We start from the raw sequence: 26,579 nt of genomic DNA, 5'->3' as shown, positions 1-26,579 counted from the left end.
AAACGCTTCTCCTCTGGAACAGAAAGTGCAAATAAACTCTTTCCTCTATACTTTATCACAGCAACAGAAAAATAAATAATGCAGGGAGCTAAGGCAGGAGGATTACCATGAATTTAAGGTCAACTTGGCTATATAACGGGTTCTGGCCTAGGCTGGGCTACAGAGTAAGACCCTATTTAAAAAAAGAACCGCCGGGCGGTGGTGGCGCACACCTTTAATCCCAGAGGCAGGCGGATCTCTGTGAGTTCGAGGCCAGCCTGTGCTACAGAGTAAGCTCCAGGAAAAGTGCAAAGCTACACAGAGAAACCCTGTCTCAAAAAACCAAAAAAACAAACAAACAAAAAACAAACCAATAACCCTCCCACAAATATTCAACATTACCTTATTTTGTCAACTTTTGAACCATTAACATAGCAGTTATTGCTGTAAAATAAATTATTAATCATTTTATATTTAATGATACTACATTTAGTTAATGTTCATTTAGATTATGAGCCCATTTTCCAGTTCTTTCTCCATTTTCTCATATTGCCTATCAGTCATTCCTTCTGGATAGCAGTTTCTTCCTGCAAATGTTTGTCCCTTACCAAATATTTACATGGTGGGCCATCAGATGGGTGAGCAGGCAGTGCTGCCCTGCCTGACCACGTGAATTGAACCCCAGAACCCACGTGATGGAAGGATACTGACTCCTGCACCTTGTCCTTTGTGGAGCCGTTTCGGTTCTCGTGGCTTACCGAGTCCGAATAAGATGAACAGGACAGGCTGAGTGAGGGTCTGAATGTCTGCACTTGGCTGTGTGGGGGAGGTCTTTTGCTCCACCCTTGCGTTCTATAAAAACCTGCCAGAGACAGTCGGGCCGTTGATAGTTCAGCCTCTCAGCTATCCTTTATTTTCTATCTGTTTATCTCTGCGAGATTCTCCGCTATAAATTCTAATGTTTCCTGCTGATCGCACTCAAGAAAACTCTGGGAAGCTGTGGGGGTGGTGGGTAAATGCCACGTCTTGACTTCACGTGGCACACACACTCAGCATGCACAATTTTTTAATTAGATACAAAAATTTATTGATGAAAAATGTAATCAATAAGACCCTCTTATCTTATTTATTTTTCCTTCAGTGTTGGGAATCTAATGTCAACCCAGGGCCTCCTGTATGATAGGCAATTCTCTACACTAAGCCACATCCCAGCCCCTTCTCATTATTCCTTTGTTTGTTTGCTTTTGTTTTTTGTTTTTTTGAGACAGGGTTTCTCTGTATAGTTTTGCACTTTTCCTGGAACTCACTCTGTAGCCCAGGCTGGCCTCGAACTCACAGAGATCCGCCTGACTCTGCCTCCCAAGTGCTGGGATTAAAGGCGTGTGCTACCAGAGCCGGCTCTCATTATTCTTTTACAGTAGCTTAGCTGATATAGGAGACAGGGTTCTCCAAAGAAAGAACCAACGTTCATTCTTTCTCTCTCCCTTCCTCCCCTCCTTCTCTCTCCCTCCCTCTTCATCTGCCATGTAAGTCGCAGGTTCGTAACCCAGAAAAGCCAATAGTTTACTTTCAATCCAAGTCAGAGGAACAGCAAGTGTAGGATCCAGGAAAAGACAGTGTTATCAGTTTTTTTGTGTTTGTTTGTTTTGTTGGTTGATTTTTTTCAAGACAGGGTTTCTCTGTGTAGTCCTGGTTGTTCTGGAACTTGCTCTGTAGACCTGGCTGGCATTGAACCCAAAGAGATCTGCATGCCTCCTTCTCCTGAGTGCTGGGATTAAAGGTGTGCACCCCACCACCTAGCCCAATGGGCCTGATCTTATGCAGATCTTGTGTAGTCATCAGAGTGGCTTGATTCAAGAGTGCAATGGCCTTGAACTTGTGTAGCCAAGGATGACCCCAACCAAGATCCTGATCCTTCTGCCTCCCTGTCCCAAGTGTGGGGATTACAGGTTTGTACCACCATGCAATCAATACTGGAACACCACCTGTTTGTAATGTTGCAGGGAGCCACAAGAAGCAACAGCTTTTGTTGTGTGGGGTGCAGACACCAGCCAGTACCTTGGGGTGTTACAGTAGCAGGTCTTTGCCTCCACTGTCTCACATTTCAAGGGAGCTGAGGAGGCCACGGGAGTTCCCAGTGACTCTGGGACAATGGGAACGTCTTCACTTAAGGAACAGTCCTGTAAAGGGAGCATGCTCAGCGGGGGTGGGGGTGGGGTGGGGGGTGTCACACACCTTTAATCCCAGCACTCAGGAGGCAGAGGCGCTTTGTGAGTTCGAGGCCAGCCTGGTCTACAGAGCAAGATCTAGGACAGTCAGGGCTACACAGAGAAACCCTTTAAAAACAAACAAAAAAAACGAGAAAGAGGGCGTAGGAGAAGCATGCTCTTTTAGGGCTCCTGGGCTGCTCTCCCCTGAAAGTTTCAGTGGTGTTTGTTTGTTTGTTGTTCTTGTTTTGGGTTTTGTTTTGTTTTGTTTGTTTTTTGAGACAGGGTTTCTCTGTAGCCCTGGCTGTCCTGGAACTCCTTGTAGACCAGGCCTGCCTCTGCCTCCTACGTGCTAGGATTAAAGGCACATGCCACCACCGCCTGGCTCGCTCTTTGTAGTTGTGGCCAGGGCTGGCATGGGAACTCAAGGGTACTTTTAGGCACACAGCCTTCTTTTACCTCTCTATGAGCCTTCCTTAAAATGTGAATCCCATTCTCAAAGTTGGCAGCTAGGGCTCCAGCCAGCCCATCTATATCCCAAGTGGGAAGGGGTAAAATTAGAGTTCTAAAACTAAGGTAAATGATGGAAAATAATTGAGCTTCTCTGAGTTAGCCCGTGGGCTGCTTAGCTGTGTGTGTTTCTTTGTTTATTTTGTCAACTTGGCATCACTAGTCATCTGGAAGGAACGAACCTTAATTGGGAAAATGCCTCCATCAAGGTGGCCTGTAGGGAGTCTGTGGAGCATTTCTTGATTAGTGTTTGAAGCAGGAGGTAGTGCCACCCCTGGGCAGGTGGTCAAGAGCGCAGCCAGTAAAGACATTCCTCCACGGCCTCTGCTCCAGTCCTTGCCTTCAGATTCCTGGCCTGACTTCCCTCTATGATGGACTGTGATCAGACATGTAAGCCAGATAACCCTTTCCTCCTCAAGTTACTTTGGGTCATGGTCTCTATCACAGCAACAGAAAGCAGACTTGAACAGAGTGTATGTTGTCTAATGAAGTGATGGGCTCAGGACCTATCCCGCCTCAGGTCTGCTGTGATTTCTGCTTTTTACAATGTGTGGGATGGCAACATACCAGGGTGCATGTGTGTGGGTCAGAAGATGGCTTTGGAAGTCAGTTCCCACCTTCCACCATGCATGTCTTAGGGATTAAACTCACGTGGTCAGACTTGGTGGCAAGCACCTTTACCCATTAACCATCCCCCGCTTTGTAAAACATAAGGTATGGCAAGGGTTTGGGGTCACTGTTGTAGAGCCCTGGGGTGCTATGCACCACCTGTGTGCTGTAGATGGCTGCCCTGGCTGTGACAATGTCACCTGTGTGCTGTAGATGGCTGCCCTGGCTGGGACATCACCTGTGTGCTGTAGATGGCTGCCCTGGCTGTGACAATGTCACCTGTGTGCTGTAGATGGCTGCCCTGCCTGGACACACCTGTGTGCTGTAGAACTGCCTGCTACACACCTGTGTGCTGTAGATGGCTGCCCTGGCTATAACATCATCTCCCTGGTAAAGATCTGTTCTATGAATGTCTACTGTTCTTCACAGCTAATCATAGCTATTTCCTAGTTGATGGAAGTTTATACTTCTTTTTATGACAAGGAAGCTGCAAGATGGTTTGTATTTCACTGTGATATCTTTTAAATCAAGACTTTGAGAATATTGTCTACTAGTCCTCCAGATTGTCAGCTCTTGTCTTTATGTTTTTGTTAAGTTGGTATTTTATTGTAAGCCCTAGATCCCATTTCCCTTAAAAGCAAGCTTGGGATCAACAAATAAAGTCAGGATAGTAATTATCAGACACAAGGAACACTGACAAAGCCTGGGACAGATTTCTTCAAGTCCTTCAGGGATTGATTGTGACCAAGGGGGTAAAGATAAAGCATGAAAAATGTCACAATAGGAGAAACATGCACATCTTTGATGCTGGATTAAGAATTTCACAAGTCAGTCTACCAGATAAAAAGGGGCTACACTCCTCCTGGAATAAAAGTAGAAAAAAGCCACAGAGGGTACCTGTAGTGTGAACTCTAATTTGTCTTAATAATAAAAACCTATGGCATCCAACTTTTGGGGCTCAAATTGAATGAAAAAGCCGCTTGCCTGAGGCTTTGCAGCTACTGGCACAGACCAGAGCTGCACATGGCTAGAGTCAGTACCCCGCTGGCTAAGTTTTTCTTTTCTTGTCCTCAAGCCTTTGAGTGAGTTGGGATTTTTCTGTTACAGGCTCTCTGCAGCAAACTCCACACACAGGTATTTGGGCTCCAAACGCTGCAGGAGATAGCCGCTTTCCCATGTGTCCCCCCACCCCCACCCAGTGTAGACAACTGGCTCTTTGGCTTCTTCTCTCCCAGTGGGTTGTGGGCTTTCCCTGGACTCCCTTCTTGGACTGCTGCCAAACTAAGTAGCTGCTTTGAAAACCCACTTGGGCTTCTACTATTCTACACAGAAGCAGTCAGCCTCACATCTGAATCATTGTCGTCTACAGATTTGGTGAGACAATTGGGAATTCTTAAAGGGAGGAATTAGTTAAAAGAGAGAGTTTTTTTCCCCACATTAAAAAATAGGAAACACTATTACAATGGAGGGAGTTATATATCTGTATGATAATATGCTGGATGGTTTGAAAATGGAGCAATTAAATGAGAGGATAATTAATTTAGATGGAATTTACATAATGTCAATTATAAATATTATGTTTGATCATTTTTGTTTTATTATTTAAGAAGTTGGTTAATATGAGTGCCAAGATAAAAGTTTTAGAAAAACTTATTAAAACAGATCATAGAGCTATTCAGACACAGACAGAGGAACTTACAGGAGAACCAATCTCAGCATCGCATTATAAGGTTAGGAGGAACAGCCTAAGGTTTTCAAACAACCAACCTTAATTTATCCAGTAACCTTACAGAAACTGCCAAATGACAGATATCCTCAAGGCTGTTTAAGAGCTGAATGGACTCCTGTGCAAATGTTAGATTTGAAGAGATTCTTTTCTTTATGACAATGAGACATGTCTGCTCCTGGCAGCACCAATCTACTTCAGAGAAGATGATGGGTATCAAAGAAACTCCTTATGGAGTTTACTTCCTTGTAGCAAAATTTAGCCACTGGGCAAGAAAATTTCCTTGCCTTGACTGCTGACAGTATGCTGTCCAAAGTAGACAAGCAGGACACAAAAGAAAGGACTGCCAAACCTTGCCAAGACAGGGTAGGACAACCCTTCAGAAAATCCTGCTTCACAGATAAGTCTGTCAGACATTCTAGGCCAGTAGGCTGAAGATGGATGCCCAATGTTGCAAAGGAACCTTAGGTGACTGTCCAGACAGCCAGCTGCTTCTGTCATTTTTCACATTTTTTTGGAAGTTGCTTGCTTGCACTTCCTGCTTACTCAGAAATATTATATCCTTCTCAGGTCTCTAATGGAGTTGAAGACTTTATAGTTATAGTTTTCCTTGTTACCAGATTCAGAAAAGAAATTCACTAAAGAGGTGTTAAGTGTGTGAGGTTGAGAGACATTAAAAGATAATTTTGGTAATGCAAGTTAGAATAGAAAGTGAATTAGGTACAACCTTTTGGACTCACCAAAATATGATAGATAATAGAGTATTTTCTCTGAATTTGTCAAATGTTTTTGGACCAGACATTATGGATGTAATTATTGCCTGTATATACTGTATGTAGTTATTGTACTTATTGTATATAGTTTTTCTTATATTATTTATAACTTTTTTATTTAGACAAAAAAGAGGAAATGTGGTGATATTTTGTTTGTGCTCTAACGAATAAAGCTTGCCTGGAGATCAGAGTGTGGAGCTGGCCACTAGAGGCCAAGCAGTGGTGGCACACACCTTAATCTCAGCATTTGAGATCACATGCCTTTGATCCTAGTACTTGGGAGGCACATGCCTTTAATCCCAGCACTTGGAAGAAAGAAACAGGAAGTGATATGGCTGAAAAGAGAGAGGAAGTGATAAGGCGGGGTAGAGATAGGTGCTCTGCCTTTGCAGTCTGAGGATTCCTAGAGGTAAGAAGTTTCACAGTTGCTGGCTGCACTGTTTCTCTGGTCTTTCAGTTTTCACCCTGCTATCTGACTCCAGGTTTTTATTATTAAGACCAATTAGAATTCACACCACAGGCACCTGGATATGAACCAGGGACCTCTTGAACTGCAGTCAAATGCTCTACCCCTAAGCTATATTCCCAACCATATGATAGCTTCTGGTAAAACTGCTTCATGATCACTGACCTCTCCAGCTGTGCTATGGCTGGGTTGTCTTCTGGGGACTATCCAAGCCGCTCTTCTGCCCACACCCCTACAAGGCTCAGATCTGCTCCCTTCCCTGGGTGTTCCCACCCCCTCACACCCAAGCACCCCTCTCCAAGAAGCTTTCTCTCTTTCCACACTGTTCCACTATTGGATACGAAAGCTCTCTGGTCATGCTTTCTACTTCCTTTGCATCTTTTCCCACGCCCCACTTGTTTTGGTTTTCTTTCCCAGTGGCAAAGGCCTAGGCCATAGAGGAGGCTGTTGCAGGGCCTGACCAATGCCAGGAGAGGCATCTGGCCCACTATGCTGCAGTCTCATGTTTGGACGAAAGTGGTGTATGCAAGAGCAGGGCCAGATGTTAGCAGAACTGGAGAGCCTAGGATGGGCATGGAGACTGCTTGCTTAGGGCCTTGAAGAGTGCCTACTTTAGTAAATGTTCTACTATTGAGCTGAGCGTGAGACACACACCTCTAATCCCAGCACTTGGGAGGTAAAAGTGGGAGGATCAGGAGTTCAAGGTCATCCTTGGTGTCTTGGTTGATTGTTGTCAATTTGACACAAACTGGAAAGAATCTCAGCTGAGAAACCCTCCCTGAGATTGGCCTGTAGGCAAACGTGTGGGAAATGTTCTTGACTGATGATTGATATGGGAGGGCCCTGCCCACTGTGGGTGGTGGTGTTCCAAATCAAATGATCCTGGAATGTATCAGAAAGCAAACTGAGCAAGCCAGTAAGAAGCATTTCTTCATGGCCTCTCATTCCGTGCCTGCTTTCAGGCTCCTGCCTTGACTTCCCTCAGTGGACTATAACCCAGGATATGTAAGCCAAATCAACCACTTACTCCCGAAGTTGGTTTTGTTCAGTGTTCTGTCACAGCAATAGTTGGGGGCCAGCCTGAACAGCATGATAAAGACTGCCTCATAAAAGAACAAAGAGTGGGGAGGGCAGTGGGAGGGCTCAGCAGGTAAAGCACTTGCCCCATGCACAGTAAGAGGAGTTGCTGCTCCTGCAGAGGATCCCAACACCCTCATCAGCAGGTCCACAGCCCTGTAACACCAGCTCCAGGGGATCCAGCACACGTGAGTGCATACAGAAAAAAGTCTGGGTTCTTTTGTTTTGTTGAGACGGGTCTTCACTGTGTAGCTCTGGCCTGTCTGGAACTCACTTTGTAGACCAGGCTGGCTTCACTTACAGAGATTTGCCTGTCTGTATCTCCTCAATGGTACTGTCATGCCTGACTAATCTTTCTTTTTTAAAGAAAATTCCTAAAAGGTAACACCAGAAGAAGGTGGAGTTCTTGCTGAAAACGGGTGCATGATTGGATGGGACTTGGGAGTCAGTGAGGATGAACAGCTTGATTAGATGCTGATAATGAGCAGGTTTCTAGGGTGATTCCTGCTAAACTGACGTGGCAGAGTTCTTTGCCAAGGCTGATTTTACAGTGGCATGCACAGATGGGCCTGTCTGTGGTTGGGGTCCCTGGGAAAGCTGGGACTGATGTTCTGCTCTGAGAGGTAAGGATCTCTGGTCAACTGTTTCCTGCAACAATGATCTGCATGCTGCCTCTTAAAACACCTGACTCACTGACTGCTCTGATAGTGCAGTGGGACTGTACATCTCTCTCTAGATCAGCTGCCATAGTGTTTTGCTTTGTCATAAGAGTGCAGTGGCCCCAGAGAAGGAAGAATCCATGTTCCTGATGGCAGTGTGCTTTCTTGGCAGGTTCCTGCAGCAGTGGTGCTGGTGGCCAGGGTCTGGACCAGATTGCAAAGGAGCCAGGAATGCTTACTCAAAGCAAAGCTGGAGAACAGACCAGAAACACACTGCTAAGACTGCCGGTGAGCCTCTTCAGCGAGGGTGCCCAAGGTCCCCAAGTATTAAACACATTTCTAAGCCGGTGAGCCGTGTGAATGCCAAGGTGCCCGATTATTGTTTGGGGCTTCCTTTTATGGGGTTCAAGAGAAGGAGGAGCTGGCTGTGGTGGTGCAGGCCTTTAATCTCACACTATGGCGGCAGAGGCAGGTGGATCTCTGTGACTTGGAGGCCGGCCTGGTCTGTATGGGGAGTTCCAGGTCAGCCAGGGCTACACACTGAGACCTCGTCTCACAAAGAAGAGAGGAGTTTGTTGCTAGGGCTTTAGTTTGGCGGTTCTCTGTTTTGACTGACAGGCTTGGGTGACTTAAGCCCGTGCTTACTATGTATGTCCCATCTTACAATACATCTAATTTAACCATATGCACACCCACTATAAACAGGCGTAAGATGATAAATAGGGGATTTTCCTTAGAAGTCTGCCTTATTGCGCATGCACCCAAACCCTGGAGTTCCCGGAAGTGTTTAATAGAAGCGAGGCATTATGGAGGAGTGGTTAGGTTTTTCTTGTTGTTTGGTTGTTTGGTTTTTGTCAGTTTGGCACAAACTAGAGTCATCTGGAAGAGGGAACCTCAGTTGAGAAAATGCCTCCATCAAATGGGACCGGGCAAGCCTGTGGGGCATTTTCTTGCTTGATGGCCCCACAGCGGGGAGGGCCATCCGGGCACAGGTACTTCTGTGCAAACTGAGAATCGGGTGTGGCGGCGCCCGCCTTTAATCCTAGCAGAGGCAGGCCGACCTTTGTGAGTTCTCCGCCCGCCTCATCTACGTAGTTCCAGGCCAGCCAAAGTTATACAGTTAGTCCACGGCTAAGGAAGGAAGGAAGGGAAAGGAAGAAGAAAAGAAAGGGAGGAGAGAGAGAGAGAGAGAGAGAGAGAGAGAGAGAGAGAGAGAGAGAGAGAGAGAGAGAACTGAGCAAGCTAAGGAGAGTAAGCCGGTAAGCGGCACTGTTCCATACCTCTGCTCCAGTCCCTGCTCTGATTTCCCTTCATGATGGACTTGAAGTTGTGAGGTGAAATAAGCCCTTTCCTCCCTAACTTGCCTTTGGTCACGGTCTTTATGAAAGCAGTAGAAAGCAAACTAAGACTGCAAAGGAGAGGAACGTAAATAAAGTAAATAAAGCAGGGGATTATGCCTCTTCATAGCTGGGCCTGTCTAAAGCAGGCATACTGCAGTTCTATGTGGATGGAGGCTGTAGGTTGCAAACAGATTCTGAGAGGGGTGTGTGCAGAGTCCCCCTTGCTAAGCTATTCCCATGTTAGCCTGCCTCAGCAGGTAACAGCTGCTGCTCCTGCCTCCTGGAGTGCTTGGGACCAGCAGCACCCAGCATCGTGCACCAGCTCGGGGCACCTCCCCACACGGGTGGCTTCATCTGACTGGCCTCAGGCTGCTTTCAGGTACGATTGCTGTTTTTATGGTACACAGCTGAGCAAGACTGTTACTGACAATTCACCCCAGCACCTTCTTGAACTTTGAGAGCTAGCCAGCAGGAAGGAAGCTGCCGATTCAGTTCTCCAGCTTGATTCTCCTGTGTCCTGCAACCAAAGTGTTCGGCATAACCACCGGTAAAGTGCCGAGCTCTGACAGAAAATCCCCACACCCACGATTCCATAAGCAATGCACCGAGTCATCATAAAACTCTGTGAGGAGTGAGGGGCTCAGCCAGCAAAAGCCTTGAGAGCCTGGACCTGAGTTCCACCCTCAGAATCCACAGTAGTGGAGACCTGACTCCCCAGTGTTTCCTCTTTCTTTCAGACGCCTGCTGTGACACACACACCTGCGCACATATTATACACGTAAGGGTAAGAAAGTAAGTAATTTAAGAAACTGTAGCTGGCTGTGGTAGCACACGCCTTCAATCTCAGCACTCAGGAAGCCGAGGCAGGCTGATTTCTGAGTTCGAGGCCAGCCTGGTCTACAGAGTTCCAGGACAGCTCAGGGCTACTCAGAGAAACCCTGTCTCAAAAAAAAAAAAAAAAAAAAAAAAAAAAGTTGTTGGATGTTTTTGCTCTTTGGGGGAGACTGCCACCCAGCTCCCAAATGAATCACACACAGAGGCTTATTCTTAAATAAATGTTCAGCCTTAGCTTGGCTTGTTGCTTGCCAACTTTCCTTAAATTATCCCATCTGCCTTTTGCCCCTGGACTTTTCCGGTTCTCCTATTTCTATAAATCTTAACTCAACTCCATGACTTGCTTTGTAGCTGGGTGGCTGGTGTACTCCTCCTCCTCTGGCTAGTTTTTCTTTTTCTCTTTCTATGTATTTTCTCTGCCCGCCAGCCCCACCTAGCCTTTCTCCTGCCTTGCTATTGGCTGTTCAGTTCTTTATTAGACCATCAGGTGTTTTAGACAGGCAAAGTCACACAGCTTCACAAAGCTAGACAAATGCAACATAAACAAAAGTGACACACCTTAAAATAGTCTACAACACAAAAAAAATTGTAAAAAGACATGAAAGTAGAAAGGGCCCTAGTTAGAAAGGAAGACGATAAGTGTGAGTGGAGGGCCAGGAGATGGCAAAGGGGTGAATGTGATCGAAACATATTGTATACATGTGTGAAAATGTCATAACAAAACCATTGCTATATAATTATATATAACTAATATAGGCCACTAATTATTAAGGGGTCCCTGGTTCAAACCCAGATGCCTCCTTTGAGTGAAATGAATCCTTCTGGAGCCATTTTAGCCCCTGGAGGTAACTCAGCAGGACTGGGAAAGCTCAGAGTCCCTTTTGCACAGTTCAGCGGCTCCACCTTTATACTGCTTTGACTTTGATGGCCCTGTGGTAGTTTTAAAGTATGTTCACAGATCTTTGATACTTCTCCCTGAAGGCTGTGAAGCTCAATTAACCTCCCTTTGAATGCGAGCTGACTTGGTAACACCATCCTAATGAACAGGATGTAACAGAAGTACCACTTCTGAGCCTGGTCACAGAACACACTGACTCTGCTCTCCCTTGGATCTCTGGGGCAAGTCAGGCGCATGTCATGAGGACACATCGAGCTGCTCTGTGAAAAGCCCCGTGAAGCATGAAGGGAGACCTCCTGCCAGTACCAGCCAGGCACTAAGTCCTTTCCAACAGCCATGGCAGTGGGCTGGCTTAGAGGGGCCCCTCCTGGGACAGCCGGCTGACTGTTTATGGCAACCTCCTGAAGAATCCAGAAGCACTAAGGTAAGTAAGTCCTTTCCTCATTCCCAGCCAAGGGAACCCTCAGATGTCCAAGAGGTAACTGATGCTCAAAGGGGATGCTTTGCCAGACTATACCTCACAAAAAGCTAAAACAAGGCCGGGCAGTGGTGGCGCACGCCTTTAATCCCAGCACTCGGGAGGCAGAGCCAGGCGGATCTCTGTGAGTTCAAGGCCAGCCTGGGCTACCAAGTGAGTTCCAGGAAAGGCGCAAAGCTACACAGAGAAACCCTGTCTCGAAAAACAAAAAAAAAAAAAAAAAAAGCTAAAACAAAGCTTGAGATTCCAAGTGCCTCAAGAGGATGTAGAATTTGAAGGAGACATGTGGGAGGGCTCATCTTGGTCTCTACCTGAGTACAGGAAAGAGACCTTGTCTTAGCTACTTTTCTCATTGCTTTGTCAAAATACCTGATGGAATCAAGTCAAGGAGAGAAAGGTTTATTAGCTGACAGCTGAAGAAGTGAGAGTCTACCACGGTGGGGAAAGCGTGGGCAGAAGCTGTGAGAGGGCAGGAAACACTGGGCTCAGCCCTTTTTCGTTGTTGTTATATGTGTGTGGTATTGTGAATGTGTGTATTCATATTTAAATATGTGTAGACACAAATGGATGTGTGGAGGCCTGGAGTAGATGCCGGGCATCTTCCTCTACTGCTCTTCACCTTATGTACTGAGGAGAGGATTCTCACTAGAACCTGGAGCTCAATGATTCGGCTAGTCTGGCTGGCCAGCTTGCTCCATGATCCTGTCTTCATCTGCTATGCCTGTTTGGTAATTACTGGTTGCTGTGGATCCGAACCCTGGTCCTCATGCTCACACAGCGTGTGTCTTACTGTACCATCTCCCCAGCTTCCACTTTCTCCTTTTCATTCAGTCTGGGATCCCAGCCCATGGCATGCTACCACCCACATTTAAGTGGGGGCTTCCTACCATCAACCTAATCCAGGAGCTCCCTCAGAACTCCTGAGGTTCATGTCCTAGGTGATTCTAGAGCCTGTCAAGCTGACAGCATTCACCATCCCAGATCCCAGCAAAGATGGCAATGAGTCCTCTAGTTTTTGCTTAGAAAGCAGCCCCTTCCCTTGGGGTTTGTCTTCTGCTTGGACTCCAAGCCAGAATAGAGTATCATTTCATGTGGAACCTGCCGTGACCTTCCAAACTCGTGGCAGGAAGTGATGGCAGGGTCTTTCTGTGTAGCCCTAGCTGTCTTGAAATCCATATGTAGGCCAGACTGGCCAGCTCACACAGACCCACCTGCCTCTGCCAGGACTATGATTGGTCAATAAATAAAACACTGATTGGCTGTGGCCAGGCAGGAACTATAGGCGGGACTAACAGAGAGGAGAATGGAGAGAACAGAAAGGTAGAGAGAGACACTGCCAGCTGTTGCCATAAAAAACAACAGGTAAAGATGCCAGTAAGCCATGAGCCATGTAGCAAGATATAGATTTATAAAAATGAATAAATTTAAGATATAAAAACAGTTACCAAGAAACCTGGTACGGCCATACAGTTTGTAAACAATATAAGTCTCTGTGTTTACTTGGTTGGGTCTGAGCAGCTGTGGGACTGGCGGGTGACAGAGATTTGTCCTGACTGTGGGCCAGGCAGGAAAACTCTAGCTACAGGTGCACACCACCACACCTGGCTGATGGTGGTTTTGGAAAGTGTTGTAGAATATTATTTTAACATGTTACTTTTATTTATGCTCTGGAACGTTTGTTTAATGATGCAAAAATGTGTTTGATTAAATAAAATTCACCTGCGGTCAGGAGGCCAAGTCAGCAAGTAGCTGACAGGAAGTGGAAGGGAGGAGCCAGGTGGAGAAGGGTTTTTAAGGATGGGCAAAGAGAAGCACTAACCCCTAACCCTAACCCTGAGGGCTCGAGCAAGAAGAGGAAGTGAGCTACTTGCTATTCAGCCTCTCTGGAGAGCAGAATTCCACCTTAACCTTTGAATCTTGAGTTCTTTAGTGGGATAAAGATTTAGTTAAGTTCCCTTGGTAGCTTTGAAAGAGTCGGTGCCTTAGGGAACGGAATTCCCTCAGGCCGCGGCTCTTGCGGGCCTAACCGCTGGCTGGTAGCACCAGAGCTGCAGTTGCTGATTCAGACAGCTATGGCTTAAAAGGCAGCAACAATCTTAAAAACCGGGCAAGAGAAAGTGGCACAAGGAAGAACATTTACAGTAAAATAGGATTAATTAGAACAAGGCCCTGTACAGGTGAGATTAGAAGCCTAGAGAAGGGCTAATGACAAGCTCTTCTCAAAGGGAAGGGGCATGGCTCAAGGTAGAGCAATAGATTGGGATCAAAGGGCCCCTGGTTCCAGTCCATGTTCCTCTTTGGTTTTTTTGAGACAGGGTTTCTCTGTGTAGCTTTGGAGTCTGTCCTGGAACTCACTCTACAGACCAGGCTGGCCTCGAACTCAGATCTGCCTGCTTCTGTCTCCTGAGTAAAGGCATGCACCATCACTGCCCAGCCCCATATTCCTTCTTTAGAAGGGTTTGTAGTTTGTCTGTTTCCCTCCTGGAGCTGGACTCACAATTAAGTCCTGTGCAGAAGGGGGCTGACGAGAGCCTGTGGACCAAACCCTGTGAACATTCCCTGTGCTTCAGGTTAGTGGCCGTGGAGACTAACACCGCTTCCTTTCCATAGTTCGCACAGGGCCGGTTTGTCCTTGGCTTCTTGTGTTATGTTGTCTGGCTTGCCTCTGCCTGTGCAATAAGTTAACTACTATTGCTTCATAATTGTAACTGGCGGATCTAGCTACCCCATCTCATACCTGTTCCAATGTCTTACAAACCTTTCCTACCTGTCACGTAAACTTTAGACTTAAGGAGAGAACTGTCTTCCAGAACTTAATCTCTGATCTTCACACATGGCAAGTGTGCACCAATAAATAAACACACACACACACACACACACACATGCACACACACACATGCACGCACACACTGATATATATATACACACACACTATATTTTTTTTAATGAACTGTGGGAGCCCAGCTGGGAGACTGGTTTCCACATTTTACGACAGGGAACTCTTGAAGAGAGAGGGATAAGAGATATTAGATAGAAGGATAAAGGGAAGAAAAACAGAAACACAGGAGAGCCTAGGGAAGGCCTGGATCGTTATCCACGGGCCCTCCTGTCTCTTCTAAAGGGCTATTTATAGGAATGCCAAGGGTGGAGCAAAAGACCTCCCCTAGCTCAGCCAAGTGTAGACCCTTCCAATCACCTAGTAACTATGCACATGGTCAAGCAATCCTCTAATGCAGCTCTGCTGGGTGAATGAAGCTCAGATCTCACTAGGAAACCTTTGTGGGCCTCCACAATGAGCTTTAGAATTGTTCTAGCCTGTCAGTAATTTGGTTGGAATTCAATGAATCTCTTAAGTTAATTCTATGAGAATTGAAGCATTTTACAAATGGAATATGGAGTACTTTTAACTATCTAGTGTACAATCTCCCTCAAGTTTTTATACTTTCCCAGGTGGAGGAAATTCTGCCAGTATTTTGATTGAGTTACTTCTAATGCTTCATATTTTATGCTATAACAAATGTTATTTGTATACAGTTTATATTTTCTATTGTGCCTGAAATGTAGAAATACAATTGAGATTTTTTTTCAATTGTTATTACTATGGAGAAATTCACAGAACATATAATTTACCATCTCAACCAAATTTAAATTCACAGTTCAGTGGATTTTTTAAAGATTTATTTATTTATTATGTGTACAACATTCTGTCTGCATGTATGCCTGCATACCAGAAGAGGGCACCAGATCTCATTACAGATGGTTGTGAGCCACCATGTGGTTCCTGGGAGCTGAACTCAGGACCTCTAGAAGAACAGCCAGTGCTCTTAACCTCTGAGCCATCTCTCCAGCCCCTAATCTCTCCAGCCTCTCAGTGGCATTAAAAAAAAAAAAAAAAAAAAAAAAAAAAAAAAAAAAAAAAAAAAAAAAAAAAAACAGCTCATGATATTGGAGCCTTGGAGAAGTAGTTAAGAGTACTTGCTACTCTTGCAAAGGACCCAGGTTTAGTTTCCCACATACATGTTGGCTCACAAACACTAATAACTCTAGTTCCAGGGACTCCCAAACACTTTTCTGGCCTCTGTGGACACCAGGCACCCACTTGGTGCACATACATGCATATAAACATTCATACATATAAAATAAAAATACATTTTTTAAAATAAAAATCTACAATGTGAGCTGGAGTAAAAGTATAAGTAAAAATAAAAACCTTTTCAAAATCAAATGTTGAGGAGTTAGTGAAAACAAGCTCTTGATCAAGAGCTTGGAACAGGGATGCCTTTAATCCCAACACCTGGGGAAGGAGCTGTCTCTGTGGAACGAGACCAGAACAGATCTGAACACTCTGTCTGAGGCCAACCCAGGACCCAGTTGCTGATCCTGCGAAACCCAACAACTTGGAGGTGTTGGTGAGACTACCCTGCTCAGCTGAAATCCATCCAGGAATTAATTCAGAATCCTACAGTTTGCAGTCTGAGAAAACAAGATCAGCTGAGGAGCAAAACATGACCTGAGAACACAAAAGAAGGCTCCACCCAACCACCTAACCAGATCACCAGAATCGTAAGTGTATACTTCACTGACTGAGAAAAGGTAAGCTCTCATCTCCAGACCAACAGATCAGGTCTCTAGCCCCTAGGCCCTACCCATCAGAGCTACCATTCCCTGTCCCCCCCCCAAAAAAAAACCCAAAAAACAAACAAAAAAACTAACCCCTACGAACCTAACAACCACTAAAAACCATAAGCACATCCTACACCAACTGAGAACAACTGCTCCCAGAGACAGAACCCACTAACACTGATTTGACTAAGCTGCTCCTGAAGAAACAGAGCCCAACAGCACCAAATTAACCAAGAACTCCTAGTGAGCCAAGACTAAAAATTAGAACAAGAGAAGCACCTCCAGACACAGACACTGCCTGCACCGAGCACAGGAAGAGATGAGTAGATGCCAGTGCAAAAATACAGGCGACAACATAAAGACCTATATGACAACATCAGAACCTAGTGATTCTACACCTGCAAGACCTGAACATACCAAGGCAGAAGAAACAGAAGAAATCAACCCTAAAAATGACTTTAAGAAGATGATAGAGGCTCTTAAAGAAATAAAAAATTCCCTTAAAAAGGAAATAAAAAACTCCCTTAAAGAGGAAATGAAAAACTCCCTTAAAGAGGAAATAAAAAATTCCCTTAAAGAAATGGAAGAAAAAACAAACAAAAAAATGGAAGAAATCAAAGAAAGTCAAGAAAAAGTAATTAAACAGATGAAAGAAACATTCCAAGATTTGAAAAATGAAATTGAGACAATCAAGAAAACACATGCTGAGGGAATGCTGGAAATAGAAATCCTGACTAAACGAACAGGAACTACAGAAACAAGCATAACCAACCGATTGCAAAACAAAAGATTGCCCTTTATCCCTTGCAGCCCATGTTGCTTCTGTATTTCAGCTATTATGAATAACATCACCATAAATCTAAGTTGGATTTCCTGTCCTTTCTTCAAACCCACAAGGTCAAGGGGTCTTTGCACTTGAGCTTTGTGTGCAGATCAACTGGGAGAAACATCAAGATCATTGATGTTTTTGTCAGCAATGTGAGGAAAGAAGAGAGCTTGCAAGGGTTATGGGATTAACCCCTCTGCAGGGGAGGCAGACTGTCAAGGGGCCAGGACCAGTCCAGCCTAGTCATCATCATAGGGTAGCTGCTCTAATTTCTATTCTCTCCAGCCAGGTCTTTGAAGTAAACATGGCTAGGTCAATGTTTTTTGTTTTTCCAGTTTCAGCCTGATCAATCGCTCCCTCTGGTGGTCACCTATTTATTGATTGTGTTCCTTCAGCTCTTTAGAATTTCCTTCTTGTTTCCCCACTATCCGCACTTTTTTCATCCCAAATAGATGAATGTTACTGGATATGCAAAAGAGTGACCCACACCTACTATAGGAGGGGTTAAGGGGGCACCTGGATTTGAACCAGGGACCTCTTGATCTGCAGTCAAATGCTCTACCACTGAACTATACCCCCTGCTGGTAGCAAAGGCTCTCACTAATCCCATTTACTTTTAGTTTCATGTTATGGTCACACTGTTTAGATGACCATTAGAGCTGGGCGGTGGTGGCGCACGCCTTTAATCCCAGCACTCGGGAAGCAGAGCCAGGCGGATCTCTGTGAGTTCACCAGCCTGGTCTACAGAGCGAGCTCCAGGACACCAAAACTACACAGAGAAACCCTGTCTCGAAAAAAAGGTTAAACTCTTCTTCCTAGAGAAGATTGGAGATTGAATTGACCCTTAGAGAAAGGCAAGAAATCCCAAGGATTGATAGCCATCCCCGGGGATGAGGAAAGGGAGGGAGAAAAGGAACTGAGCCGCCTCCTGGATCTCACACTTCCGCTCTCGAGAAATGTGAGATCAAACTTTTACTGTCGAGACCACCTAGTTTGTGGTACTTTGCTCTGGCAACCTTAGGACACTTGGTCCCAAGATGGGGGTTCCCTGGACAGAGCCTTGGCCTGCAGAGAGAACAGTGAAGTGGTCCTGTGTCTCCACCAGCGTCTCCAGCTTCACTGACCTGCTCAAGATGTGCAGGGCCCTGGGGTGGCATCCTGTTCGACCAGAAAATAGTTTTCGCTGGAGCCCGACTCCCCAGATAGGAAAGCTAAGTAAGAGGCACTAAGGAAAGAATTCAACTCAGATTGGAGGAACACATAACATACGGCATCAATAGCACGTGATGCTAAGAGATACCTAGGCAGGCAGGAGCGCTCACACACACCATGCAAAACCCAGTCCTATCTGAAGGCAGAGAGTGTGAGGCACTTCCTGCCAGCACACCTGCAGACAGGGGAAGGAAGCCGCAGCACTCTGTGGTGGTGGAATGTGTAGGTGAGCTGGAGTGCGGCCTTACCTTAGCCTCTCAAGCAGCTGGGCTTCCCAGCCCATGCCACCATCCCCAGCATGAGATTTCTTCCAAGACAGGGTTTCTCTGTATAGCCCTGGTTGTCCTGGAACTCACTCTGTAGACCAGGATGGCCTCAAACTCAGAGATCTACCTGTGTCTGCATCCCAAGTGCTGAGATTAAAGGGATGTGATATATATATATATATATATATATATATATATATATATATATATATATATTTAAAGTCTATTATTTTTACATGAGAGACAAAGGCAGAAGAATCTGAGTTTGGACCATCATGGTCTACAGAGTGAGTTCCAGGACAGCCAGGGCTATATAAAGAAAGCCTGTCTCAAAATAATAATAATAATAATAATAATAATAATAATAATTTTAAAAGTTTATTTTATGTGCATGGGTATTCTGGCTGCATGTATGTATGTGTGCATGTGTGTGCCTGATGCCTGCAGAAGCTAGAAATAGGTTATTAGATATTCTGGAATTGGAGTTACATAGTGGTTGTGAGCTGCCATGTGGATGTTGGGAATCAAACCCAGGTCCTCTGGAGAGCAGCCAGTGCTTTTAATCACTAGGGCCACCTTTCCCGTTACTTATTACCCATCTCAAAAGGAAGAAGGTGCGAAAAGAACAAAGCTCCAACATACTCCAGGAATTGCCTTCTGTGTGCCATGGCAATACCTTGTCCTCTGAAAGAACCTCTGTTCTTTCCCCATTGGCCATCTGTGTCCCTACATAAACATGTACATTCTCTTAATATAAAATATAAATGACTGAGTATACCTCAGTTAGTAGAGCGATTGCCTAGCATTCATGAAGCTCTAGGTGACACATGCCTGTAACCCCAGAACTAGCCAGGTGGAGGCAAGAGATCAAGAATTCAAGGTCATCCTTAGTTACATAATGAGTTCAGGGCCAGCATGGACTACATCAGACCCTGTCTCAAAACAGGCAACAAAATATAGAGCTAGTCATAGTGGCAGTAGCATGTACCTGTAGTGATATCCACATGGGATGCCGAGACAGAGTCACTGTGTCTAGGAGTTCAAGATCATCCTGGAAAAGACACACACACACACACACACACACACACACACACACACACAAACACACACACACACACACACACACTGTTAAAAGTGGAATTGGAGAGATGGTTCAGTGGATAAGAACACAAGCATGAGGACCTAAGTTCATATCCTATCACTTTGGATCCCCAGAAACAACATAAAAAGCTAGGAATGGTTACATGTGCCTATTAACCAACCTTGAGGGGTGGAGGAGGGGGAATCCCAAGAACCTATCAGAAACAGCAAGCTACTGGTTTAATGAGCAACTCTGTCTCATGTAGGTGGAGTTTCTCTGTGTTTTGGCAGCCACTCCCAAATAACCACCCAGAGACTTATTACTAATTATAAATGCTTGGCTGATAGCTCAGGCTGGTTACTAGTCAACTCTTACATTTTAAATTAACCCATATTTCTTATCTATGCTCTGTCACATGGCTGTACCTTCTTTCAACACTACATGTTCATCTTATTTCCCTCTGTGTCTGCTCTCGACTCCCAGACTCTACCCTTCTTCCTCCCAGTGTCTTCTGTCTGGCTGTCCTGCCTATACCCTGCCCAGCTACCAGCCAGTCAGCTCTTTCATTAAACCAATCAGAAGGCACCTTGGCATAGACACATCTTCACAGTGTACAAAAAGATTATTCCATAACAGTCTCAAGGAAGAGAGGCTCAAAGAAGACACCTTATGTCCTGCTCAGGCCACTCCATTCAGGCACATTTACCCACACACTCATTTTAAATGAGTATATGTATGAGTATGAGTGGAACCTTGCATGCCATGGCACATGTGCTGAGGTCAGAGAACAACTCTTTATAGTCAGTTTTCACCATCCTTTCCACACCCCCCCACACCCCCCACACCCCCAGATAGGGTTTCTCTGCATAGCTTTGTGCCTTTCCTGGAGCTCACTTGGTAACCCAGGCTGGCCTTGAACTCACAGAGATCTGCCTGGCTCTGCCTCCCGAGTGCTGGGATTAAAGGCGTGCGCTGCCCCGCCGCCGCCCCCCCCGCCGCCGCCCCGCCGCCACTGGCTTCACCATCCATCTTTATGTGGATTCCAGGAATCCAAGTCAAGTCATCAGGCTTGTGTTGTAGGGTAGCAATTGCCTTTACTCATTGAGCTATCACAGTGGCTAAAACACGTTTTAAAGATGATGAGACTAATATCGTTTCTAAGCCCAGTTGCTTGTGAGTTATTATAAAATACAGGTAAAAAGGGATTTAGGAGCCAGGGGTGCTGCTCAGTGGTAGTGCTTGCCAAGTATACCTAAGGCCCTAGGTTTGATCTCCAGCACTGAAAAAAAAAAAAAAAAAAAACAAAAAAAAAAACAAAATTTTTTATGAAAAGGAACTGCCCTTTTTTTTTTTTTCCTTTTATGTACACTGGTGTTTGACCTGCATGTACATCTGTGTGAGGGAGTTAGATCCACTAAAATTTTAGTTACAGACAGTTGTGAGCTGCCAAGTGGGTGCTGGGAACTGAACTCGGATCCTCTGAAAGAGCAGCCAGTGCTCTTAACCACTGACACATCTCTCCAGCCCTGAAAAAAAGGTTGATTGGCACTGGTGGTCTAGGTTAGTGGTAGTCAGCCGCGTTGCATGTGTGAGATCTAGTGTTTGATCCTGAACGCCAAGAGAACAGGAAAAAAGGGGGGGGGGATTCATACTTAATACTAGGCACAGAAAGCTAAATTTGTGGACATATTGTTTCTAATACTAGTGTGGCCCATTGTTATTTACAGAATGCCCTACTGAACCAGGTCTGAATAGGGCATTGCTATCTGCCTCCATCCCTCTACATCTTCCCATAAGGACCACCACCATGCCTCGGTTCCCTGTGTTGCTCCATCATTTAGTGCAGAGACTAACATGTCACTGAGGACCAGCAAATATTGCTAAAATAACAAGGGACAAATCCAAACCCCCATAGACATCTGAGCAGTCCTTCTCAGCATCCGCAGTGCTCGGCAAACACTCAGTAATGTCCACAGGAACAGTGAACACAGCTGAAGACAGTGTGCTGGCCCGTTCCTGCCAGCTACAGAGAGTTCACTCTGCCTTATAAGCCATTTACTCTCTCAGCCATCGGCAACGTCCCTACTCAGAGGCCCCAAATACTGTTAAATGACCGTTTGGGGGTTCAGGAGGAGTTATGTTTGATTATAAGAAGTATAGTGGGGGTAGGCACTCTCTTCCTCTGAGACAAGATGTTACTGTGTAGCCCTGGCTGACCTAGAGATGAGTATTAGGCCAGGCTGGGCTGGAACTTGGAGATCCACCTGTTAAAGGCATGTGCCACCACACCTGACCTGTTTCTTGGTTTTGACCAATTGATGAGGTCATTTAATCATTTTTCTACTGTGCATGTTCCTTCCCATAATGCATCTGATTTTAATCATAGGCATACCAATTATGCATATACATAAGATGATAATTTATGGAGAACAAGCAGCCCGAGGGTGATCTTTTTGATCGACTTAATATTGGTATTCTAAATAAGAATCTTCAGGATCTCATGGAGGGCTTGACTGCCAAGGTGTTCCATACGTACAATGCCTCCATCACGATACAGCAGCAGCTTAAAGAGCTCACAGCCCCTGATGAGAATGTACCAGCAAAGATTCTATCATATAATCACGCCAATCGAGTTGTTGCAATTCTTTGTAACCACCAGAGGGCGCCACCAAAGACCTTTGAGAAGTCAATGATGAACTTGAAGTCTAAGGTTAATGCCAAGAAAGACCAATTAGCAGATGCTGGACGGGACCTGAAAAGTGCTAAGGCTGATGCCAAAGTCATGAAGGATGCAAAGACCAAGAAGGTAGTAGAGTCAAAAAAGAAGGCTGTACAAAGACTAGAAGAGCAGCTGATGAAGCTGGAAGTTCAAGCCACAGATCGAGAGGAGAATAAACAAATTGCCTTGGGAACCTCCGAACTCAATTATCTGGACCCTAGGATCATAGTGGCTTGGTGCAAGAAGTGGGGGGTCCCCAATTGAGAAGATTTACAACAAAACCCAGAGGGAGAAGTTTGCTTGGGCCATTGATGTGACCGATGAGGACTACGAGTTTTGACCAGTCTTGCCAGGGGTTCTGTGAAAAGGGACAGTGTGGCTTGAGGAAGATGGATAAACTGAGCCTCACTTGCCCTCACACCTGAGGGAGAGGCCACAAGTCTTAACAAACCAACATCTTTGCAAAAAGATGGACCTGGAGATGTTATGAGGAGGAGAGAACCACTTGTCCTATGGACAACTTATTTAAAAATATTTCAGGTTATCAAATTCTAGCTGTTTGATTTGCTTTGAATTTTGTTTTTATTTTCGAGAGCAAGTGATGGGAATTTGTCAGCATCCTGCCGGGCAAATTCAGTTTTACTGCAATGTTTGGATTCTCTCAGCTACTGTACGCGAAGTCTGATTATATTGGTGCGTTTTAACAGTTAGGGTTTTGCAATGACTTCCATATTTTAATAGAAACGATTCCTAAATTCCTTCCTCTCCCCTATTTCAGGAATTTAAAGTTAAGTAGAACAAAACAAAAACCCAGCACACCTATTAGAGTTGTCACTCTATCGTCATGGGAATCAGTTTTCATTAAACTTGAAGCAGGTGTGACATCAGCAGTGTTTGGTTCAGACACCTATTCACAGAAAAGCATGATGGGAAAATATTTCCTGACTTGAGTGTTCCCTTTTAAATGTGAATTTTTATTTCTTTTTAATTATTTTAAAGTATTTAAGCCTTCTTCTTGATCTTAAAGATCGTGTAGCTTGGGGTTGGGAGGGATGAAGGGCAAGTGAGTCTAATGATATGAAATAATCAGTGACTGAAACTGTTTTCCCATCATCCTTTGTTCTCAACATTCTTTGTACCCTTTAAGAGATCCATCTTTTTCTTTGGAAACCCCAGTCTTTCATTTGAAAGACTTTATTGTATAAAAACTTCCACAGGTCAATAAATTTAGAGGAAAATGAGCATTTGGTCAAAAAAATAAAAAACCAAACCCCAAAAAAACAAAAAAAGAAAAATAATCAAGATTTTAGGGCTTTTATTTTTCTTTTGTAATTGTGTAAAAAATTGAAAAAAAAACATAAAAAGCAAAATTTTAATGTGAAGACATTTTTTGCTATAATCACTAATTTTAGAGGAAGCATTGTTAGTTTAGTGTGTTGCAGAGTCCATTCCCTCATCTTTCCTCAAGTATCTTCTATTTTTATCATGAATTCCCTTTTAATCAACTGTAGGTTATTTAAAATAAACTCCTACAACTTAACCGGAAAAAATAAAAGATGATAAATAGGAGATTCTCTCTAACAGTTCACTTGAAGGATGCAGTTTACCTTACTGTTCAAGCACCTGTTACAGAGTTTGTGATCCCTGAGGGGGGAAATATATATACTCAATCTAATTATAATTAAAGATTTATTGATTAGCTGCTAGCAGGACAAAAAAAAGATCTGAGCCAAATTTGAGATTGCTTTAAGAGAGGGATGAGGGAAGGGTTTTTAAAGGGGAAAACCACAAGAAGACCTTCAATATCAATGTAAGCAAGAAAAACTGGTCTGTTCTGCCAAGTTAAGTGACCCAAAACAATCTTCGGGTATCTATGTAAGCAAGTTACAAAAGCCAAAAAAACAGTCACATAACAAGTAGATGGTCACGGCTGTACATTTTTGGGTGGGGGTCATTGAATCAGGGTTACTGGGAACTTACTTTTCAGGGACTGGAGTCAGAGACAAATGTCTAATGGGTACCAAGATGGATGCTGTCTTAGGGTTTCTATTGCTGTGAAGAGACTCCATGACCACAGCAACTTTTTTTTTTCACACAGCAACTCTTATAAAGATAAATGTTTAATTGGGGTAGCTTGCTTACAGTTTCAGAAGTTCAGTCCATTATCATCATGGCAGGGATCATGGCACTGTGCAGACAGACATGGTGCTGGAGTAGCTAAGAATCCTGCACCTCCAAGGCAACAAGAAGTTGACTGAAACATTGGGCAGTATCCTGAGCATAGGAAACCTCAGAGCCCACCCACAGTGACACACTTCCTCCAACAAAGCCACACTCTCTTAATAGTCCCACTGTCTATGAGATTATGGGGGCCAATTACATTACATTCAAACAACAACAGATGCCTAGCATAAAATGAGTTTCTCTAGCTATCACACACCCGAAACCAATTTAGGCTGGACTGGCCTATTCCTTTCCTATCCAGATACACTAAGAACACACCTGATTGTTGTTAGGCGTGGAGAAACGTACACTAATGTTAGTGAGGGATATGGCCTGATAGAGGTGGGGGTCTGAGGAATTCTGCAGTTATTAGGTGTATTGTTTAGAAGTGTGTGTGTGTGTGTGTGTGTGTGTGTGTGTGTGTGTGTGCGTGCGTGCGCGCGCGCGCGCGCGCATTAATACCTTCAAATGGAGGAGCTAAACTACCCATGCATTATTACAGGAGATGGGGTGAACATAAAACCAAATCAGTCCAAGCACGTGAAGACTCCCTGTGCTGACCTGCTTCAACACCATAGGCACATACTCAAACGACCTTCAAGGAGATCTTTGCAGTTGTTCTTGGCCCAGACATACAAGCAGGAGACCCTTTTTTTGCCAGGACCTCCAGGCTCCAACTCATCAACAGCTTTTGTAATACTTCCCTACTTTTTTTCCTTTTTTTAAAAGACTGAGTCTTAAGCCAGGCTTGGTGGTGCACACCTTTTATCCCAGCAGAGGGAGGCAGAGGCAAGCAGATCTCTGAGTTCGAGGCCAGCCTGATCTACAGAGCGAGTTCTAGGACAGCCAGGGCGACACAGAGAAACCTTGTCTTGAAAAACAAAGACTGGGTTCTACTATGTAGCCCTAGTTGTGGAATTTGATGTGTGGACCAGACTGGCCTTGAACTCCGCCCCTGCTTCTGCCTCCTGAGTGCGGAGATTAAACGTGTACATCATCACTTCCCAGCCAAGTTTCCTTGCTGTGTTTGAAACAAGGTTTCGTATAGCCAGGCTGATCTAACTTACTTTATAGCTGAAGCTGGTCTTAAACTCCTGATCTTCTTGCCTCTAGGATTACAGATATATATGCCAGCATGCCTGGTATAGTCTTCCTTTTTGATCAAGATCTTTTCCCAAAAGTATCACTAATCCTGTTACTTATAGTTAAGTGGGTTCTTTGGTGTTTGTTTGTTTGTTTTTTTAGCTCTTCCCATAATGCATCTGACAGGGCATTATGTGTAGTTCTGTGTCTACACATAATGTAGACAGGGTCTCACTGTAGTCCTGGCTGTTCTGGAACCCACTGATAGACCAGGCTGGCCTTGAACTCAGGGACACATGTGTCTATCCTTCTGAGTGCTGGGATTAAAGGTGTACACCATCAGCGTCAAGACCTTTTTTTTGTTTGTTTGTTTTTAGAGACAGGGTTTCTCTGTGTAGCTTTGTGCCTTTCCTGGAACTCACTCTGTAGACCAGGCTGGCCTTGAACTCACAGAGATCTGCCTGGCTCTGCCTCCTGAGTGCTGGGATTAAAGGCGTGTGCCACCAATGCCTGGCTCAAGACCCCCCCCCCTTCTTTTTTATTCTGCAGAGGGCGCCAGATTTTGTTACAGATGGTTGTGAGCCACCATGTGGTTGCTGGGAATTGAACTCAGGACCTCTGGAAGAGCAGCCAGTGCTCTTAACTGCTGAGCCATTTCTCCAGCCCCATCAAGACCTTTTTAAGAGAATATTTTTTTTTTAATGTGTATGGGTGTTTTTATCTGCATGTATACTTGTGCATCTCTAATGTGCCTTGTGCCTACAGAAGCCAGAGAGAGCATCAGATTCCCTGGAACTGGAGACTGGAGTCACAGACAAGGTGTGAGCAGCCATATGGGTGCTGGGAATCACACCCAGGTCCATTTTTAACCACTGAGCCATGTCTCTAGCCCATTACGATTCTCTTAGCCATTTCTGAGCAATAGGTTTAGAAGAAGTGGCCCTCAGTCTATGGCTGCCTAAAGCTTATTATTAAGTTCAGTTTCACTGC

The 26,579-nt window shown here is 44.8% G+C and overlaps 1 non-coding gene and 1 pseudogene across 1 annotated transcript; one reads left to right on the top strand and one right to left on the bottom strand.

Annotated features, from left to right (window-relative positions):
* Positions 1 to 17,512: 17,512 nt before the first annotated feature.
* Trnac-gca lies at positions 17,513 to 17,584 on the bottom strand. The gene has a single exon. It is a non-coding gene; the product is annotated as a tRNA-Cys (tRNA).
* Positions 17,585 to 21,986: 4,402 nt separating this feature from the next.
* On the top strand, positions 21,987 to 22,809 carry LOC114700055 (annotated as a pseudogene).
* The last annotated feature ends 3,770 nt before the right edge of the window (positions 22,810 to 26,579 follow it).

The sequence above is a fragment of the Peromyscus leucopus genome, chromosome 3 (genome assembly GCF_004664715.2).
Source record: "Peromyscus leucopus breed LL Stock chromosome 3, UCI_PerLeu_2.1, whole genome shotgun sequence".
NCBI classification, from domain to species: domain Eukaryota; kingdom Metazoa; phylum Chordata; class Mammalia; order Rodentia; family Cricetidae; genus Peromyscus; species Peromyscus leucopus.
Note: the sequence above shows the minus strand (reverse complement) of the source record. Positions and strands in the feature narration are given on the sequence as shown.